The sequence below is a fragment of the Rhinopithecus roxellana genome, chromosome 7 (assembly GCF_007565055.1).
Source record: "Rhinopithecus roxellana isolate Shanxi Qingling chromosome 7, ASM756505v1, whole genome shotgun sequence".
NCBI lineage: Eukaryota > Metazoa > Chordata > Mammalia > Primates > Cercopithecidae > Rhinopithecus > Rhinopithecus roxellana.
The window spans coordinates 112,224,433-112,247,235 of NC_044555.1; the positions used below are offsets into that span (position 1 = coordinate 112,224,433).

The 22,803-nt window shown below is 41.2% G+C and overlaps 1 protein-coding gene across 3 annotated transcripts in view; it reads right to left on the bottom strand.

Moving 5' to 3' along the window:
* The window catches only part of FGF13 (fibroblast growth factor 13), a 588,095-nt gene that overhangs the window by 544,802 nt on the left and 20,490 nt on the right, over positions 1 to 22,803 (bottom strand). The gene's annotated exons all lie outside the window — the stretch shown is intronic.

Consider the following 22,803-nt stretch of genomic DNA (forward strand, 5'->3'; position numbering starts at 1 on the left):
CTATCCCTATGTGCCAGGTACTATGTGAAAAAGAATAGTCCCACAGTTTACTGAAGGTTGAAACAAGCAGAAAAGATGACTGATAAACAAGTAACAAAATATGCCTCTTAACTGACATTTGGACAGATCACTGAAGTAGTATCAGAAAGACAAACCGACACATTTGCTCATTCATCAACCATTTACCTAAAACAGCTCTACAGAACCAAAACCTCACAGTTCCTGCCTTCATGTGACTCACAGTCTGGTGAGAAGCAGATGTGCAATAAAATCACTAGTCCTTTGACAGAGACGTTCAAATTGCAGTGAAGCACAGGAGTACTAGCAGTTAGCTGTGCCTGGGGGCATCTCAGAAGACCTCACAAAAGGGGTAACACAGGGCATGTTCTTGATCTCAGCCCTGTTCTTGATCTCAGTCTAGCTGGAGTACTGAGGTATAGGGAACAGCTACGCCCAACACTGACCCCAACTCCAGGAAGGCAAAGATGTACTGTCATTCTAGTTGCCTCTTCTCTTCACTTCTGCCCTAGCAATCTCCACAGCTCACCTTGGTTTTGACTACTACTTCATTCAGATGTTTAGATCCCCACTGCAGAGAGTCCAGGCCTTTGGCCAAGTGGCAAATTGAAGGTGGTTGAGACTGGCTTTAGTCTAGACCTGCAGGGAAGGAAATGAACACAAGGAAGGGCAACCCTGAAAGAGAAATCTGCCCAGCTGTCGTCTGCCATTCCATGAGCATCAATGGCTAACTGCGTACCACGACACTATGCTTGAATTACACCAGTCCCTGCCTTCAAGGAGCCGACAGTATAGTGAGGGAGAGCCCCATAAACAGATAATATAATGCAGTGTGATAACTGCTATAATTCAGAAACTGTTTGATATAATTCAGAAATAAAGTGCTGAGATAACAGTGGGAATTGTCCACTGGGAGAAGGGTGGAGAAGGTGGAGAGGGTTGATGCTTGAACAGGGTCTTGAAGGGACTGGAGGGCTTTTCCAGTTGGATGAAGTGGGGAAGAACCTTTGCAGCAGATATTGCTAGTTCTTTACTGAAAAAAAACTCCTTCACCATCCTCTTTTCCCTCTCCAACACAACCCAGACTTTATGCAGACTATTGTTTTAGACAGAGACGCTCTAGGCAGATAATCTCCATAATAAGGACTTAAGTAATAATAATAATAGCAAACACTTATACAGAGCTTACTCTGTATCTGTCACTATTATATGTGTTGTATATATTAACCAATTTAATCCACACAACAACCCAATGAGGCAGGTACTTGTTATCCCCATTTTACAGATGGGAAAACAAAGGCACAAGCTCTGCATGCTTCATTCCCTCTTTATTACGAGATGTTGAAGGTCCACACAGCAAAAGGGACTTTATGAGCAATCTTAGGAAGTACCCTGGATTAAATATGAAACGGTAAAGCTCAGGGAGAGCATTTCCTAAATAGTATAAATTGTCCTTCCTGAAAATTTTCCAAGCTTTGAACTTCAATAGGACCATCAGTCTTTTATGTTAAATAAATTGAAGTGTCATAAGGTGGCTTCTTCTGAAATTGCGTATTGTTCTAGTTCATATAGTATTAAATGTTCTGTAATATTTTCACCATTGAATGACAGCAAGGCAGCAGAAGTGCAGGCTCTCCTGCTGATTCGGGCCTGTCACTTTCACAATACATTATCTTTTATCTGTCAATAGTAAATTGTTCACATATTCCCTTGGGATGGGGTGGGGAAGGTAGCAAAATAAAATAATCTGGGCCATGAAAACTTAGAAACCAAGTATGTAATTTCAATTGTGAATCATGCTAAATTAGGGGAAATTCCTAATAAAAGTCCGTGTTTTTTTGATAGCTGAACAATATTCTACCACTTCAAGGCCTTCTAGGGAAAAGCAAGTCCATTCATTTAAAAAGTACATTTACATGTATAATGCTCACCAAATGCTTTCACATATCATATCTTGTTCTATACTCCAACAAGCTTAGTGGGTGCTTAATGTTATTATTCTCACTGTAGAGTTTCACAAAACTGTGACCCATTGAGATTAAGAGGCTCACTCAAGGGCACCCAGTTCCTGTCTTCTTTCCACAAATACACACAGTTCCCTCCCTCCTCACCACCACATTCAAATATTTATATAACAGATGGGCACTTCACTGAAGACAAAGAGGAAGGACAAATCTGCAGCCCCTTACTACAACAGCTAATTGTCCTGGCATGGATTCACTCCCCTGCTCTGTCTACTTGCACACCATTGGCTGGCAGGACATGCCAAAAACATGTCAAAAGTATCACATGTCCAAACTTTGTACAATGGAGGCTGGAGCAATAATTTTTCACATTAGGTCTGTGACCTCCTCAATATAGAATCAACTCTGCCCTTCCAGACCTAGTGGGTCTTCCCCACCTTATCTACCTAGAAGTGGCAAGAGTTACACAGAGCACTGTTCAGAGTGTGAAACGATTTGGATGTGTGTCCCCTACAAATCTCATGTTGAAACGTGACCTCCAGTGTTAGAGGAGGGACTAGTGGGAGGTATTTGGGTCATGTGGGCAGATGCCCCATGAAGGCCTTGGTGCCGTCCCCATGGTAATGAGTGAGTTCTCACTCTGTGAGTTCAGGTGAGATCCGGTTGTTTAAAAGGGCCTAGCACCTCCTCCCTCTCTCTTTTACTCTCTCTCATCATGTGATAAGGCAGCTTTCCCTCTGCCTTCCACCATAATTGTAAACTTCCTGAGGCCTTGCCAGAAGCAAATGCTGGTACTACACTTGTTGCACAGCCTACAGAACCATGAGCTAAATAAACTTCTTTTCTGTATAAATCTCCCAGTCTCAGGAATTCCTTTATAGCAATGCAAAATGGACCAATACCAGGAAATAGGGAGCATATGGATCTACTAGTCCTAACAGTAATCCACAGCAAATACTGAACAACAACCACTTCTCTCCATAACTTTGACTCACATACTACTCAATGCAAGTGGCTCCACACTGTTCTTGCTTGCACTTTGCAGATCCTCAGGAGAGGCTGATCCATCTAGCTGATACTTTCTCCTACTTTCAGGAGTCAAATGGTCTAAAGTAGCTCAAGCAGAACCCATGTTCCTGAGAGGTGCTCATTCTTCCCAGACATCAGAACAGTTAATACTTTCTTTTGCATAAATGAAAATATGTTATGCCTGAATTTGCAAATCATCAAGTAGCTTCAACACCAAAGCGAGTATATCCATGGGTACATACCAACTTAGTACATGTAAATGCTATCTGTATCATATATAGAAATTTCAGAGAGTACAATTAAAAATGCTGTTCATGCCTGACTTATGGGTAATACATTTTTTATTCTTGTGCACCTTTATTTTACCCAGGCAACATGCAAAAGTTGGTAACCCTCTTGCCCAAGATACCTGCATGGCTTTCTCTCAGAATTTTACTCAAATATCATCTTCTCAGCAAGTCCATACCTAATCATCATACTCAAAACTACAGCCATTTACCACCACCACCACCATACACACACATTCCCAGATTTATTTTCCTCCATAGCACTTGTCAGCAGATAACATATCTTTTTTACCTATATATATTGCTTATTGTCTGTCCCTACACACACACATGCACACACACACACACACACACACATGAATGTAAGCCCAGGAGGGCAGAGATCTTTGTTTTATTCATTGCTATATCACTTATATCTAGAACACTGCCAGGCACATAGTAGGTATTCAATAAATATTTGTTGAATTCGTGTCAAATGAAAAATCTTTATTTTCAAATTTGAAATAAAATTTTCCCATACAAGCCATAAGTGTTATTTCAGAATGAACAATCTTTTTCATTCCTTCTTTTGCTGATGCATTTCTGACTTAACATGGTTGTCTTCTTCTTTAGAGAAAGCACTCAAATGCACACTCCAGGACACTTTATTGGGAGGACTCTCATTATTTTAGCTTCATATGTAAACGATTTAGTTCTAGTTCACAGACAGATGAAACCAGACCTGGAAAGTACTTGTATTAAGTTTGTTTTGCACTGCAACAAAACTCATTAAATCAGACCTAACAATGCAGAATTCGTTGAAGTATCCACGAGAAAGGGGCATGCTGAGTACATAGTAATACTTGCCAACCACACTCACAATAACTGCTTTCAAAAACAGTAAGAAAATTTTAAAATATTTTTATTTCTTCATTATGGCAAACACGAAATCCATAAAATTCTACTAGCTAGAAGTTCATGTTACTTTGTATACTTGAGCATAAGTGTCTCTTTTAATCCACTATATAATACTGCCTTTTGGTTCTACTATTCAGAAAACACCTATACCCTGATGCAATTATTGCAAATCTCTGTGCCTTTGAAATGTTTATCTTATAATCTAACTTTTGTCAATAGCAGTTCCAATTCCTATACATTTCCCCTTTACTGGTAAGTGAGTTCTTACCAGTTGTAGTTTTGGCTTTTACATTTGATGTTCTGAAACATGAGAAGACCATAATGCTACAAGACTATGCAGAGCGGGGAAGGTCCAAAACAGTGGTAGTCCACTGTGCATGTCCACCCATGTGCCCCCACTGAAGTTGGCGTGGGGTAGAGTCAGGACCTAGATTCTCTGAAAAAGCTCTTCAGGGGCTTCTGTCCTCTGCCTTACACCACCTCCAATGACAAACACCAGGAAGTTCTTAGAGGAAAGGTCTATTATAAACACTAAATGATTATGCTTAAAAGCTATTATCTTGTTAATAATATCACCCCTAAAACTAAAGTCAGGATCTGGCATTATCATAGACATTTTACAAATGGGAATACTGATATAAAAGCATGTAAGTGATTTTCTGTTGCACTAAATAAAGGCAAGATCACAGCAATGTGAGTTCTTAAGTCCCAGTCCGGTACAGGGGACCATTATATCACACACATTCTATGGTTTGATTTCCACTTTAGATTATTCTCAGTAATAAGCTACAAATAAGAAAGACTAAATAGGCTAATCTGTACCTAACCAGGAAGTATACCTGCATAAGAATGTACTTGTATAATGCCAGTTCATTTATTTGGGCAATATTTATAAATGGTCTGCTATGTACCTTAGAAGTAAAGGATATTAGGATCATTATGAATCACCATTGAAAATCAGTCTGCAATCACAGAGGGAAAATGTAAGAGATGAAAAAAAGGAGATACAGAGAAGAAGTGATACTGCTCAAGTGCTAGAGATGGGACTGAATCCCAGAAACATAGGAGTCATCATTCATGACTCCTGTCTCCCGCTTAAGTAAATGAGGTATCATTGTACCACTCATGTTATTATTTGCACAAAACCCAGTCTACCCCAATTCCTGGATAGTGCTCTCAAATCTTTAGACATTGTCCATCTTCATTCTCACTCTACCAAGTCTCAGCCTGGACCACTGCATCAGCTTTCTCACTGCCTTCCTAGCCAGACAGGGTTTTTAAAAATGTAAATCAGATCACAGGGCTTCCCATCATGGAAGTCTCCAAAGGCTTTCCAATGCATTTGAAATGAAATCCAAACTCTTCATCCTCATACACAAAAGTACACCTCAATGCCTTGGTGTGCCAGCCCCTGCCTACCTATTCAGGTACACCTCATGCCTCTCTAGCCATAATGCATGTCGTGCAGTTATTCCCTTTTACACTTACATATGTAATACCTCTCTCTCTCTCTCTCCCCCCCCCCACCCCCACCCCGTCCCCTTCCTTCCTGCCATTCTTCTCACTTCTTTGTCTTCAAATGAGCTGTTCTCTCTGCTTGAAATTCTCTTTGCCCTCCTCTTTGCCAGGCTAGGTCCTAATTCACTTTTCTGATCCCAGCTGATCTCTCTCCTCAGGGAACATTCCCTGGCCCTTCAAGGCTGTGTTAGCTGCCCTCCTCTGAGCTTGCACAGTTTCCAGGGCATCTGCTATTACAGCACTGGTCACACTGTATTTGTCCCAATTGACTATTTGCTTGTCTGTCTTCCCCACTACACTGTGAGCCCTGCAAGGGCAGGGACAATCTGTAGCTTGGTCACATTTTTCCAACACCTACAATCAAGCTTGACAGAGAGCCAGCACCCAATACATGTTCCTTGAATGAATAAATGGTATGAATGGAACTATCCTGAAATTTCTGTGTGGCAACATCTGGGAAGTATCTGTGATAGTACATTTACTTTCATGCAACTGCTGGAGACAAAGCAGAAAGTCAACATGAGTGATACAGTTGGAAGTCAGAAACCAGTTGTGTTCTGCCTGACTACACCCTACACTGTCAAGAATGGCATTATCTGTTAAATATCAATGTTCTTTTTGACTTAATAAAAATTCATAGCCTACTAATAATAGCCATAAAACTATGTACTTTCATGTGAATAAAGTTGATTAAGCTGCTTTCTGGACTGATTGTGTCTTACTGCTAAATAATGTATATTTTGAATAGTTAAAAAGTTATCCCTCTTTCTTGTTACTAATAAAAAAATCATGGCTGCAGACACATTTATGGATTTCTGATCATGGAGTCCACATTGACAAAACCCTGAAGCCTCTAATCTTAGCAGCAAAAAAAAAAAAAGAAAAAGTCTACTTAAAATCTAATGGGTTTCATTCATTTATAATGATAATACCTGAAGTTTTGTTCACAATCAGCACTTCATCAAGTGCATTAAGTTACTATTGAGCCTACTTGTCTTTCATGTATTTCTTCCTACCAGGGAACCTCTTTATTAATGCACAGAAAAATTGCATTTTCAATATTTCTGCTTAAAAACTGGAATCAATGGGACTGTCCACTGAAATGAGAGTGGCATAATTCAGCATATGCCAGGACTATCCATGTAACTAAGGTGACTCACTACTCTAGGAATAATGTACTTCCTTCCGTTCTCTAAGTAAGCCATGTTCTTGTTCATCTCCTAGCTTCTACATGTGCTGTTACCACTTCCCAGGACACTCTTATTCCTCCTCATCAACTGACAAATTCTTACTCATCCTTGAGGTGTCAAGTTAATGATCGCATTTGCTACCACCACCCAACTATGTCAGCTCCCTCTCCTGTGAGCTTCCCTAGTTCTGTGTTTCCCAGTCAAGGCACTGCTTCCTTTTTATTTCTCCCACTATCAGCTCTGTAAGAGCAAGAACAGAGACTCTTCCCCATCAGTGTTTCACCAGTGCCTGGGCCTGCCATAATGCTTGATGCTCTTTGAATGAATGGAGTCCAGACTCTTAGGCATGTGTCTCTAAAGCATTGTCTACCGCCTGAAAATAAATATATCTGCAGGCTTTCTGCCCACCAGTGGGAAACAATGTATTAAAGATTGAAGGCCTTTATTACAAGCCACAAGCCACTTTGGGAGATTTCTATTTCTGGAACATTATAAAGATGTTGGAGACGGTTCAGGAGAATGTAGGGGGCATGAAAACAAAGCTTAGGAGCCAATACATGGAGTGGGAAATCTGTGCCCTGACACAAAAACAGCACTCACAGCACTAGCTGCACAACTCAAAGCCACACACACCTCTTCAGAGGTGGCAGGGAGGAGGCAGAATTCACAGTGGAAATATCAGAGGGACTTACTCAAATCAAAACTAAAGTCAAGGCCTGGATATTTCCTCCATTTGATGCCAAGTATTCAACAAATGTTTCTCCTACTCCCCAAAAAGAGTTAAAAACAAAAAAAAAACCTGATTGCTTCATATTTAAAACTAATCTGTGCTCCTAAACATGAGCTATGTTTCAAATATAAAAGAAGCAGATAAAAACAAATAAAAATGTTGAATTCTTCTAAGATTAACTGTTAAGTTAAATTTTTCCAAATTTCTATTCAAACATTTCTTGCATTTGCCTTATGAGCCAGGCTTTGTCCTAAGTACTATTCAGAAATTAATAACTTGATCCCTGCACTTAACAAGTTTACAGTATAGTGGGAGACACATACAAAGGGGAATGGAAATCAATGGTAAAGGGCAAAGATGTAAGGATGAAGGAGCACAGAGGCTATCGCAGAAGAAGTTCATTATTTCCACACACACACACGCAGAATCACTATAAAAAAGTCACATCATAGACCCAAGAGGACCTAAAAAAGTCCTATTTACTCTACTCATGGTTCTTAAACTTGAAAGTCATTTGGATTGATGCCTCAATTCTCCAGTACCCTAAAAATTTGCATTGTTCCTTTATTTTATTCACCATGTTATTTTAATAATCTTAGACTAAAGATTGAGAAAACAAATTGAGTATTTTAAAACAATTTATCCCATCAATTAAAAAAAGATCTACACCCAAGTTCATAACAGCATTATTCACAAGAGTCAGAAGATGAAAGCAACCCAAGTGTCCCTCCATGGATGAATGGATAAGCCAAATGTGGTCTATACATACAATGTAATATTTTTTTTTTTTTATACAATGTAATATTATTCAGCCGGAAAAAGGAAAGAAATTCCCACACACACTATAACATGGATGAGCCTCAAGGCTCATCTTTTCCCAGTCTCAGGTGTCTCTTTATAGCAATGCTAAATGAAATAAGCCAGTCACAAAATGACAAATAACTATAGTTCCACTTACATAAGGTATCTAAAGTAGTCAAACCCATAGAAACAAAGCAGAATGGTGGTTGCAAGGGACTGGGGTAACGGGGAAATGGGGAATTGCTTAATGTATACACGGTTTCACTTTTGTGAGATAAAAGTGAAGACTTTGATCTTCACTGGTTGCACAACCAGGTTTCAGATTATATACTTCAGTTAAATACTTAACACTACTGATCTGTACACATAAAAATGGCTAAGAAGGTAAATTTTATGTTATGTGTATTTTACCACAATTAAACGTAAAAATAAAATTTTCAAGGGGGATCATGCTATAATGCTACATGGTGTATTGTCCTAAAGCTCTACTCCAAGAAAACATGATTGGGGTACACAAAGGCCCCAAATGTGAGAAAATTCAATACTTCAGTTCTTTTAGTCATGAATAAATACATTGTGACGAGAAGGATGAGCATACTTTTAAAACCTGTTCTTGCCTTTGTGGGGAAAACAATACAAGCAAACTTATTTAGGTCACAGTAGTTACTGTAAACATCCCAAGGAAAGCTTATTAATAACAGCCACCCACAAAGGACCTGGTTTCAGCCAAAGAATGTCATGGAGTCAGTGAAAGGAAGGCTCGGGAAGAATTGTCATGTATTTTAGAAATAAGAATGTTAGCATCTTTTTGTAGTTCAACTTGGATTTAGAAATCACAAATACAGCCAATATTTTAAATAAGGAAATTGAACTAGATAGTGTCTGAAGGACCTTCTGGCTCTAAACCATAACAATTGGTTGCTTGCTTGATAAAAAAAAAAAAAGAAAGAAAGAAAGAAAAAGAAAAAGAAAAAGAAAGAAAAATACCCTAAACATTTATGTCAATCCTCGATTCTGCTATCAGTAGAGTAACAGAGGCCACCTGCCTGAATCTGTTACTGTGTCAATGTGGAAATGTACTGGGCTAGGCCCCTGCCACTAACTTGTTCTATGACCTTGGGCAAGTCATTGCCTCTCTGTGGGCCTAATTCTTCTACTCTGTAGTAGCAAGGTTAGACCAAATGATGATGAAGGTCCCTTCCAGCCATTATAGCCTATGATTAAGGATCTGTGGAGCATGGTGATTAAGGCTGCAAAACAATGTGAATATACTTAATACTATAGAACTGGATACCATAGAATTGACCATAAAATGGTCAGTTTGATGTTGTGTATTTTGCCACAGTAAATATATTTACAATCATTAAAATAAAAAAGATAATAATCTGAGAAGCAAGAGAGCCACTCTAAGCAACAGTTTCTTTTTTTTTTTTTTAATTATACTTTAAGTTCTAGGGTACATGTGCATAACGTGCAGGTTTGTTACATATGTATACTTGTACCATGTTGGTGTGCTTAGACTAGAAGGAAACAAATGCCTCAACAGGAGGCCTCTAGGCTTGGTTTTTACTTCTTTCTTTTTAATCCTTCGTGCCCAAAGAAACATGCAAGCACACTAAAGATGATACTATTAAAAGAAATACTTTTCATAAAACAATAACTCTTTTAATACTGTAACTACCTCCACATTTGGCATTTGAGTTAGATTTGTATATATAGTCTTTATAAACTGAGTCTCCCCTATATACAATGTGGTCAAGAGAGATGCACTCTGGACCAAATCTCACTCTCAGCAGAGCAACTACTCTCATTTCTTCCAGCCATGTAAAATAAGCAACTCATCTCTAGCTCAAAGGCAGGGAAATAAGTTTATTATCTTCTACCAAGATTTTCAGATCCTGGGGAGATGCCTCTGCACTAAAAATCAATACAAGATTTTTCAAGGTATTCAGTTTTGTCACTTGTTCACAGACAACGGCCTCAGAAAAGAAGATGAACTGCCTTACTTCCTTTTCCTCCCTTTTTCTGCATGCTGCCCTTTAAAGACATGCTCTTTGTGCCATAAATTCAAAGGTTGCTTTTATGTCCAGTGGGGTAGAGGGAGGAAGCTCAGTGTGTTTTAAACGGTGAAATCTGTCAAAGTCCCAAAGGCTCTTGTGATACAAATCAGGTCATCCTATACAGCCTGAACCCCCAATTCCACAGAGGAAATAAAAACCATTTATAACTCAAAGTAACTAGCAGTAATAGGTCAATGCACTTGATTGGTCATGAACCAATTACAGAGACACTGCTTGGTGCCTCAAGGATGACAAGGGGTGGGGGTGCACCTAGGCCCAGCCCAACACTCACACTCCTGCTTCCACCTCCCATCACCACCTGCTGCCAGATGCAGGCAGAAAAATTATGTCCAAGGAAAAGGGGAATGACTTTGTCCGCCCTGTGTCATCCTGTTCTAGACTGGCAGAGAAATGTCTTGGAAGTCCCACTCCCACCCCCTTATCCCACCAGTTTAAAATCCACGGAAGTTCAAGCTATCATAAGGGTCCAAATATTTGGACACTGACCTCTGCTATTCTAACAGCTGTGCTAGGATTGCCATCGCTGAATGGCATGCCCAAAGCTCCCTCCCAGCCCCACCCTCTCTGCGAGAGCCAAGGCCTTGAAATTCTCCTGCTTCCTTACTTTCTCCTAAAGGGAGACCATCCAGGGAAACAATTGAGGCAAGACTGGCAATAAGATAGAAAAAAGTAGCAAAAAGGGAGAAAGAAGGCTTCCAAGCAGAACATTTATATGTGGAAGATGAGTAGGGCTGGGGAGATCTTTAAGGTTACTTAATCCAACCCGTGAAGACCCTGAGAACTCAAAACATACGGTTGACAACAATGCTGGTCCTAGACTTCGGGGCTCAACCTCATGTAACAGTTTTGGAGTGGTTGACTCCTTTGAGAATCTGTTCAAACAATGGAGCCTGCTCACCAGAAAAATTGACATTTTTACATAATTTCTAAGAGGATTCTGTGATTGCCTCTAGGACAACATTTCCCCAACTAGCCTGATGATAAGAATCACCAGGACACCTGCTTACAAGTCAGATTACCAGCTCTTTTCCTAAAGTTCTAATTCAGTAGGTCGGAGGGAGGGTTTTTGTTTTGTTGTGTTTAATTTAGAAAAAACAAACAAACAAACCCTACAGGGGATTCTTTAGGCAAGCTTGAGAAACACTGCCCAGAGGCAGTAGGTCCCTAAACCACTTGTGCATTAGAACCACTTCAGGAGCTTAATAAAAAATGTGGCTTTCTAAGGCTCACGCCCAGATATACTGAATCAAATTCTCATGATCGGGGGTATATGTGGTTAGAGGTGATGCTGATGCCCAAGCTGGTCCAGGAACCACAGCTAAGCAACCCATGTATGACTTCATCCAGCTTGACTCATTAGTTAATTTGGCTTGGCCAGAGTCTGATAGCTATGATGGGCACCATCTCACTCACTGCTTGACATACGACCAACATGGAACAGAGTGCTTCATGCACTGAAAGTCTGTTTCCCTAAGGAAACTTGCAAAATATGCTTGTATTATCCATGAAGGCAGAGATCCTTATCTGTTCTGCTCACTGCCGTATTCTCAGTGTCTAAGGAAGCCGATGGCACATAGAAGGTTCAATATATATTTATCGAGTGAATTAACAGATGAGTTAATTTACACATGCATTAAAATAACTGAAATCACTTAAGTTGGGGTATGACTGTCCAATGCATGTGTGAATCTGCAGATTTATTTCTATCACCAAGAAACCCTCTATCAAGAGTCCTCTAACTTGAAAAATTGATATGAAAATCACTACTATTTCAGTAATATTATCAGTATCATCATTGACCAAATTCTACATAAATAGCACATTATGAAGTAGCAATCGTATCCTAAATTAAATTAGCAAAATTAAATCCAGCAGGATTATTGCTGTCAGTCTAAGGGCTTTTGGTACAGAGTTTCAAAAGTAAAGGAGCATTTACAGAATCCTAGGATGGATGATAAGCATTGTCATTATGTAACACATTTAGTGAGCACTTGTTTCGTGAAAAGGATCCTTGAAGACATTCCAGTCTACTCAGAGAGATAAGACATAAGCAGATGAGAAGTTAACCATGAGATATACCCAAAGTAGCCCATGGAGATTGCCAGATGGGTGATATAGAAGCCCTGTACAGGAAGTAAGCAGTGCCTGCTGGGAGGGTGGAAAAAAGGCTTCATGGAGGATGGAGATTTAGCTTACACTTGAAGCATCATATAATATAAAAGTAATAAGTGGTTCACGCTAGATCAAGGAATGGGGGAGCAAAAAACTCAGTTTGAAGACAATCAGTAAGTAATATTTCATTAATATTATTTTTGTTATTATATCATTAATATAATTATGTATTTCCACTGTAGATAAAAATAGAAAATATGACTAAACACTATAAATTCCTATAAGCCAACTACCCAGAGATCCCTTTTAGTGCATATTCTTTCAAGATTTATTCTTAGCGTATTTGTTGTGTATCTATTTACATATGTGCATAGTTGTCTATGTGTATTTAATTTGGTATTTACAGATTTATACATACATATACATAGCCCCACATGGGCACATATTCATACATGTACTTTTACAAAATACTAATCACGCTTGTGGTGTCCAGTGAGAAGGATCTCAAGGAGGTGCAAGAAAAATGTTCACACCCCAGGCACAAATCACTATCTCTCCTTGGTTACCTCTAAGTCCACACCTAGTAAACACACTGAAAATGATGGTGCAAATTATTTAATGACATAAAATAACATTCTAACACGTTGAGGGAAAAAAAGGAAGTATCGTGTATGTGCCTGATCCCACATACACACTTAAAGACAATTAGCCATGTCTATGCATTATAATATGCAGAGAAAAAGGACTAGAAGAAAAGCCTCAAAAAGTTAACTTGGTAGTGGAACCTTGGGTGATATTTTCTTCTCTATGCTTTTATGATGTTCCAAATTGTCTCCGGTAAACATGCATTATTTTATAATCTGAAAAAAATCAAGGTAATAAAACATAAGCAATATAAAAACACACAAATAAATTCAAAACTGCCTGTGAGCGTCCTGCTCAAGATGCATCTTCGGTTTTTGAGCAGCTAAAGTCAAATTAGCATTAACAAGAAGACAGAAAGCAAAGCTCTGGGGTTGGTCAAGCTCTGACTTCAAGGCTCTTGGCCTTCTATGCCTGCCTTTGAGGTGTCTAGCGGGTGGGTCAGGTGTACGGAGAGCAAAAAAGCCTTGATAGGTGTCGGTGGGGGAGGAGGGCGCGCCTCCCTGAGCCCCGCCCGGCCACCACCAGCGCTGCTCTGACGGCCACCATCTTAACGCTGCTTCCCCACAGGCTGCAACGTGCCAGCGGTCTAGACTGCGAGGCCGCGGGCTGCACCGGAGCGCGCAGTATCTTCCCCCGGACTGCAGCCGCCCGCACCGCCTGCCACGGAGCCTTGGCCCGGACCCGCGGTTCCCTTTGCGACGCCTTCCCGTGAGTCGACTGGGCCGTGGGTATCGAGGGCAAGCAAACAGAAACCCCCACTGCCCACCGCCGCTGCCGCCGCCAGGAAGGCGCTTTGTCATGCCCGGAGCCGGCGCCGGGCATCTCTTTGCCAAGTTTCACCTTCGGTGACACAACTTTTCCGTGTTTCTTTTTTAGGCAGCTGCCACATCACGAGGCTAATGAACACACTAAGGTTTGTAATAAACCCGCCTGCCAGATACACAGGAACTAGGGAGGCTGGTTGACCAGACCTTTCAGCGCGATCGTCGGGTTCCCAGCTAGTCGAAAAACAAATGTTCCCCCGGAATGAGAGCATCTAGGAGCACCTTGTCCTGTTTCCAAGAGAATGGCTCACATTGTTCCCAGAGCTCCGAAAATCACTCACAAATTCAAGAGCTCTCGGAAGCCTTAATGTTCAATAAAGCCCCCAAGAGGAGAGGCAAGCATACACACAGAGAATCAAAGGCAAAATAAGCAGGTCAATTCTCCATACTTTCAAAGTCACCATTGAAAGAAGATTCTGAAAATATCTATGGGCATATTCAAGAACTGCACTCAGCCTACCTTGTTTAGGTTGTTTACTTCTACTTTTAAGAGCTAGATAAATATTTTAAGAACCCTAGCTATTTACTAACCCTCAACTCCAGAACAGTAACAAATGCTACCTACATTATTTGGAGCAAGTTTTGAGAACTGGGTTTCATGTTTGTTATTCAATTTACCTATAGTCATGCAACAGACCCATCACTGTTAATTACTGCCGTTAAGCAACGGTTCTACAATACACATCAACACTACATGATTCCCAACTTCAAGAACTATAATTAATATGCTCGTTCAAGGCGTTGTGTCTCTGTTAACAAGATATATTTTTGGAAATATTATCTAACTGAAGGCAGCATAAATAGTATACAAAATAAAGCTTGCACTTTTTTATTTTTCCATTTAAAATGAGTTACATAAGTAGTGAAAAAGCTCTTCTATGGAGCTACACTTTGTTGTGGGGGGTGGATTTTTTTCACCACGATTAATATAGCTATCAAAGGAAAAAATCCAGAAATGAAAATCTTTCAGTGGGCTCAGCACACCCTGAGGAGCCCCATTTGGTTAATAAAAACCACTGACATCTGTTAACAAGAAAAGGAGGGAGGGAAAGAAGGAGAGACAGAGGAAGAACGGGGTAGGGTTGAGAGACAAAGAGAAGGGAAATGAGACATATGATTCTGATGGGAGACAGACTGAAAGCATATACCATGGAATGAAAACTAAGATAAACAAGTGGAGTTTTCACTCAACAGTGAATTAAGAGGATGTATAATCTTGAAGACGCAGGTGAAACAAGGTCCCAGATGCAGTTGTAGAAGAAAGTACCATTGTTTTTAAACCAATATGAAAGCCAAAGTCACCTGGCCAATGAAAGCCACAGTCACCTAGCCAATGTCCTGTAGCAGTGGTTCAAGAGAATGGCCAAGTGAAGTGAGATGCACATCGGAAAGTGAAGTCAGAATGTCCCAGGCCAGAGAAGAAAGAAAGGGCACCCCAGCACAGCGCCTGATACAGAAAAGTCACTCAAACAGTGTTCAGACGTTTGTTTAACTGAACAAAGACCACAGCCCTGGAGCAACCATGCATTTAGTATAGGCACACTCCTCCTAATTATGTCCAATCTGGTGAATGAAAGTAATTTTGTCTTGGTGAAAACCTGCATTAGAAAGACTCAGCTGTGCTGCCTAGGAAGGGAGTGTGATATAGTGGTTAGTGGTTAGGAGGTAGATTTGGAGTCAATCAAATCTGGCTCAAATCCTCACTTCACCGTCTTTTTAACTGAGTGACCTAAGGATGTCCTCAGTGTCTCAGTTTCTTCATCTGTCACACTGGAAGAATAGTATGGATATTCATTCTCCATACATTGAATGTCCATACATTATTTTGAGGCATTCATGAGATGCTTCATGTCAACTCCCTGGCCTATAGTCAGTGCTCAGAAAATACTATTATTTTTAGGACACCAGTCAAAAGTATTTCTCCAACGTAGCTAGGTGTTAGAAAGTCAACCATTAACTATTGAATTCTTTGCATGAAAGCTCTACCCCAGGCAATCTTTAGAACATAAATCTCCCTAGGTATTTATCAGATTAAGCCACCAGGAGGCTCTGAAAAAGTCTTTCTCTATCACAGTGCCTTCTGATATGACAACAAAACAGGAAGTGAGCAGGGCATAGGACCAATGAAGTTCCACAGGTGCATGGCACATGCATTCATCATTTATTGATTACTACAAGGCCAAGCACTGTGCTAGTAATTTGCAAACCACTAGCGGTGTGACTTCATATAAGCTACATGATCTCCATGAACTTCAATTTTCTCATCTCTAAAGTCTGTATGTACTAAGACCTACTGTACTTCATTTGGCTGTCAGGATTAAATTAGATATATGTAAAAATAATGTTTGCCTAGTAAATAGTAACTGCTCAGTAATTTAGAGGCTACTACTATAAAGATAGCAATGATCATTATTGTTATTTGCTATTAAAGGATGAATAAAACATACCTCTGCTTAAAGGAATTCCCTAGCTTTCCCAGGTCATTCAACAACCACTCCTAGAATACTAACCATGTCCAAGATTCTATTGAATGCCCCAGTGTGGGGCAGGGTGGGAGTCTTCCAAGTAAACCAGAGGACAAGACAAGAAGGGTTATCAATAGGGGATGAAGAGTGTTGCATGGGGAGGTGGCCAAAGAGTGCATACAGGCAAAACTAATAGTTGATGATAGAAATAAAAATAGGAGGCCAGGCGCAGTGGCTCACACCTATAATCCCAGCACTTTGGGAGGCCGAAGCGGGTGGATCGTTTGAGGTCAGGAGTTCAAGACCAGCCTGGTCAACATGGTGAAACCCCGTCTCTACTAAAAATACAAAAAATTGGCGAGGCGGTGGTGGTGTGCGCCTGTAATCCCAGCTACTCGGAAGGCTGGGGCGGGAGAATCACTTGAACCCAGGAGGCGGAGGTTGCAGTGAGCGGAGATCGTGTCACTGTACTCCAGTCTGGGCGACAGACTGAGACCCTATCTCAAAAAAAAAAAAAAGAATAAAATAAGAGCTGTCTTTAGGTAGGGGGAATGACTAGAAAGGGGCATGAGGGAACTTTCTGGGATGATAAGAATGCTTTGTATCTTGACTTTGGTGTTGATTTTACGGGTGTAAATATTTATCAAAAATCATTGAGATGCACACTTAAGATTTGTACATGCTACTGCAGGTAAACTTCAATTACAAAAAAAGGAAATTGAATTTTACTGTTTTTTCTTTTCTAATTTGGCCTTTGACTAGGCCTGCCTTTCACCAAAGATTATTTTCTTTCTTCCCAGCCCTACTTACAGGAACCACAATAAAAGGACAGACATGTACAACTAGGGATTCCTTTTGGCCAAAGAGTGATTGTCCAGATCAAATCTGATGTCTCTGCAGGCAGGCCAAGTAAGCAACTTAGCTCTGGACACAGCCCTATTGTACTCCCTAGAATGTCAACCACAACCCTACACCAGCAGAAGCTTTTGCCTGTGGGGAAGATCATTAGCCAGAGACACTAGTACTATTTCCATTTGAAAATCAATGCTCAAAGTAATTTCAAAGGGCAGAGGCAAGAATAGCCATGAGAACTGCTTTACAGTAATCACAATAAACAGTCATTATAATTTAGGCTTAATATTTATTACAACTCAGATCCCTTAATAAAATAGTCCTTCATATGTCCATTGTGCCCTAAGAATCAGTAATTTATTTCTTTTCTAATAACCCCCCTCCCCATTTTCAGAATTAATGCTCTGGAAAACACTGCTTTAAAGGAAAAAAATGGCCATCCAATTCAAGGAGAAATCGGATCTGAGGCCTGGAGTGGTGGTCATAATGACTACTATATATCGTTTCACTTTCTTTAGGAAATTAATGCATTTACCTGGAAACCCACACTCTTAGGAAATGTTTCATCAATATATGACATTCAAAAAAGTGATAAAATGCCATGTTAAAAAATGTCAGAAATAAGATTCAACTAAGTTTGCAGAGCTGGTGTATTACAAATAGATAACCTATATTTCAAGTTGATGAAGACTAACTAAGATGACTCACATTGCACAGGACAATGAGCCTGAAATCCACTCTTCAGCCTGTGCTGATAAATCATGGTGACGATGTGTCTTCTTGATAGGGAAACAAACATCAGCGACTGCAGAAAATTAGTTATGCAGACATTTGTGTCCGGTACTAATTGCTAAAACTATAATATGCGCCTAGTCGTCACATTTCAAAGATAATGTTAAGCTGAGCAAGGTAATAGACATGTAGGATCCCCTTCATCCAATCTAATGCATATGGTTTTTCCCCCCTCCTTCAATTGCTTAATCTTGACAATGATTGTCCATTCTTTTCAAATTTCTCAACTCCAAAAATATGTCATACTGAAGCAGACACTAGAAAGCCTTTTTATTGGATATATTTGAAGAACTGCAACACATTCTGGTTGTTCTATGTTGATTGTAATTCCCAGAATAAGAAGTTGATTTGGACATAAAACAGCACAGCTGCAAAGAGACCTGGAACGCTAACAGTTTCATCTCCTAACTCACCGCCTGACAAGTCAGCCCTCTGGCTTATCCAATTCTGATTCCAATTCTCTCCCTAATTCCAATTCTCTCCCCAGTCCTGACCCTGTCCTCAAAGCCACCCATAAAATCTCCCTGCTGTGGGCACAGACCTCAACTCCTTCCTTCACCCCACAGCTCACCCTCTGCTTCTTACCCAGGCCCCAATTCAACATCCATTGCCACTCCAACTTCACCGACATCTCCAGACCTAGGACACATACTAACCCCCTTAAATTATTTGAACTGTGCTGAAAAGAGGCTTAGAGGAAGCAGTACTAAGCTAGAAAGAAGATTCGGTACCCCTCACCCATGCCCCAACTTGCTCCCCCTTCTAGCTTTAGCCTTTGTCAATAAAGAAGCTACACGCTGCTACAAATAACTATGAAGAGGACTTGGGTATAATGTGGACTATCTTTTCCACCTATCCCCAAGAACAGACCAATATTTCTGATTAGAGATCTCCCTGGTCACACCTCCTTAGCAAGGCTATGATCTACCTCCTTCAGCACAGAAGAGACCGTGTGGCTTATGACACTGTATGTAAAACCATGGGACCATGATGTCAGAGTGAAAAAACAAGTCCCTACATCAGTAATAGACAGATGATCATTGTTACTTTTTAATAAGAGGTCACCAACCGCATCATTTCTTGCCGGTAAAATACCTCTAAACATCTGCTTTTGCCTGGTCCAAGTCTGAGAAAGACACTTGACGAAACCTATTACAGTAAACCACAATGATCAAGATGATCTTTTGGAAGGAATTCAGGACTCAAGCCTAGATATCTGCTGGCTGCATGACCACAATGTCCTGTCCTTCTTAAGTAGGATAGGGTAGAAAGACTATTGGAAAGGGCCAGGAAATGAACAAAAAACCAACTGTGGTGTAAATGCATGGGGCCACCATAAACCATTACAACAGCAGCTGTACAAGTGGCTGGCTTCTTGGGCTATGCATGCAATTGTCCTCCCTTGTCCAGCAGCCAGCATGAGCCCAGCCTGACAACAGTGCTGTCTCACCAAGAGAACCCACAGCCCACAGAGCCTTGAAACTTGCCTGGATATCGTGGCTGTTAGGCTAAGCACAAAGGAAAGGGTTGTTGAAAAAAACACACCCAACTCCAAACATGTAGCCATAAACCTAAAGACAGTTTTGAAAGTGAGAATTAGCTAGCATTTTTACTTAATCCAAAAAAGATTTGGTTTTATCTATAGCAGCCTACAAGATTTCCGATGCCACAGGAAAACTGTTGCAACAAACCAGAAACAGCCTTAACTGAGTGCTTTTCCAACAGAAGACTGCTGAAAAGATCTTATGTGACAAGGTAGAGAAGAGTGAGTCAAAGCTAAGAGAATATCTGCTTGAACAAACAAATATTATGCTTTCTTCTTCCCTGAAATGGAAACAGATCCTCCAGTCCAAGAGCCGCGTGACTCAAACTATATACACATCTGCCAATCTTAAAGTTTATACAAAGCATAAATAAATACACAAAAGGCGACTGGCTGCACAAGAGGCCTTTTTAATAGTTTCAAACAGAATCAAGGTCCCCGCCCCCTTTCCAAAGAGAACAGCCTATCTTGTCTGGCTACATTTTTGAAAAGGTTATGAAAAAGATCAGTGTCCATCACTGGTCTTAACCTCAGTAAGTTGAAGAAAATGTCATTTAAAAAGACAATCAGCAATTTATATACTCTTAAGGCCATATTCCATTCAGCAGCACAAAATAATTTACTGGAAACCTACTACCTGTGCTATAAAAGCTCTGGAAACACTGTACTCTGTAATAATCTATGTAGTTATGATACACTGTGGGTATGAGCCCTAACCGATGGGGGTGGGAGGCTGAATTTAAATGAGCAGTAGACTGTGAAAACAGATTATGAAATTCATTCAAACTGTTACTAAATTATTTGATTTCATCCAATCATCTGTCACACCATTGTTCAAAATTAAATGTGTGTAGATTCAAGGTATCTATGAAATGCTTGATCCTATATCTTGCTATATTACAAAGAATATGCCAATTAGTTTTTCAGCGTAAAAAATTAAAGATGACCTATATATAGGAAATGTGTAAGTAAGGAAAACTCTTCAGAAATATGGTCAACATATATAAACTATTGACTAGAAGATAAAATAGACCTTGAACTTTTCATCTCTAATATAAAAATTAGTCTTTAAAATTCAGTCACATAAGACTTTTCACATACGTGAAAGAAGAAAATACTAATGGCTACTGCACATTTACTGTTCTGAAAATGCTCTAAATTCAACAACGAACAGAAAGGCTGAAATGGCAATCTTGCTCTTAGCAGCCTAAAGCTTCCCATCTTCTCGGGGAAGTAAACTCCTTTCTTAAAAGTTGCCTTGTAAAATTAATTTATTCTAATTACAACCATAATTTCAAGTGCTAATTACACAATTCCTACAGAGGTATGTGGTTTCAAATGTGGTGAGTCAACACAAGAAAATGTTATGACACATGTCTAGTACAAATTTGTATTATTGAATTACAGAAACCTGTCCTGTTTCCAGATGCATTAATCCATCCTGGACAACTGCAAATTATATTCCTAAAACAGAAACTCGTTTTCTTTGAATGAATTTGGTTTCAGGGTCTCCCAAAGGCAGCCTGAAATAAACCTGAAGTAACCACCTGATGGAAATCGGGAACCAAAGTTCCAGAAACAAACGTGAAATACTCCCAGATTCAACAGGGGAATGAGGTGCCTAGATCAATCTGGTGCCACATTCTGTAATTACATTTACTTCTCTGGGCCCTCAGTGGAAAACAAAACGATTTAATGACCCCGAAGTCATTTTCCTTTATCATATAAATGCCTGTTTGAGACTCAACAATTCGGAGAGCTCTGGAAACCTGCAGCTGTAGTTCTACATTCCAAAGTTACTCTTTCACTTGAGATTGAATGCTAGCCTTGAGCCAGACCGGGGGCAACACTGACCCGTGTGACAACGGCTGTGACCCCTCCACAAACTCGCGGAACCTTTCGTCACCCTTTCGCCTAGTTGGGGAAGAAATGGCTCCATTTGGAAACAAGGAGAAAGGCCTTGAGGTGAAGACTTTGACAACTTTCTGCGGGGGAGGGCTGGTGCTGCCCTAGAATCTCCCGGGAAAGAAAGCTCTGAGAGATGGGGAGAGGCGAGAAGGAGGAGAGGAGAAAAAGGAATAGAGAAAGGAGTGGGAGTGAAGGGGGCCTGAGGGATCAGGGAGAAATTGGGGGCCCCCATGAACAAAACCTGGGACTCCCCGCGCTGCAACCTCACTTCTGCAGTGGGGACTCAGCGTGGGTCGCTGCGGTCCAGTGTGCTTGGGGCCCTCAGGGCTAATCCAGCCCACTCCAGCGTCCGTTTCGTGGCCATTCCGGATACTTGCACCTAAGGCACCTGCCGTTCCCCACTGCTGTTCACATTCCCTCTCTGTGCCTCTCTCCGCACCCGGGTCTCCAAGGCCGCTGTCTCCAGTTCACATTCTGGAGCTAATCCTGGTCCTCAGAAAGGCAACGGCTAGAACCGGCAGGGGGTGGGGGGGGCGTCCTCTTCCTTTGCCTTAGTTCTCCCCAGCCTGAGCACTGCTTTGCTGTGCCTCCCCAACCCGCCGATGGGAGGCCCCGGGCAGAGGCGCGCACTCCAGGGGGACCAGTGGTCGGGTGCCCCGGGCGAGGTGACTGAACCCCAGCAAGCAGAGGAAGAGGACTGCCCCCTCCCGCGGAGGCCCACTCACCCTGGGCACTAGTGGCAAGGGGACAACAGCCTTTGTTCTCCTGGGGTTTGGCGAGGCTTTGCTGCCAAAGCGCAGCGCGGGCGGCGCCAGGGCACCAGGATTGCTCACTTTTGCACGCGGCGTGTCGAAGGGTGCAAACTCCTGCCTTCCCCGAGGGCTGGGGTGGATAAGGAGTTTGGGATTAGGGGGTGTACGGGGTGGGGGGAGGAGAGGGGGAGGGGCTCTGCGTCTCCACCAGGCTCTTTGTTTGCATTGGGGGCGGGGAGAGGGGGCTGAAGGTGGGTTCAAGCTTGGGTTCTGAAAGCAGGCCAGATTCCTGAGTATGTCACCATGTTGCACACGCGCAGCACACATATGCACACTCGCGCACACGCACACACATGCACTCATACAGACAGGCGGCCGACTGTCAGCAGACAGCG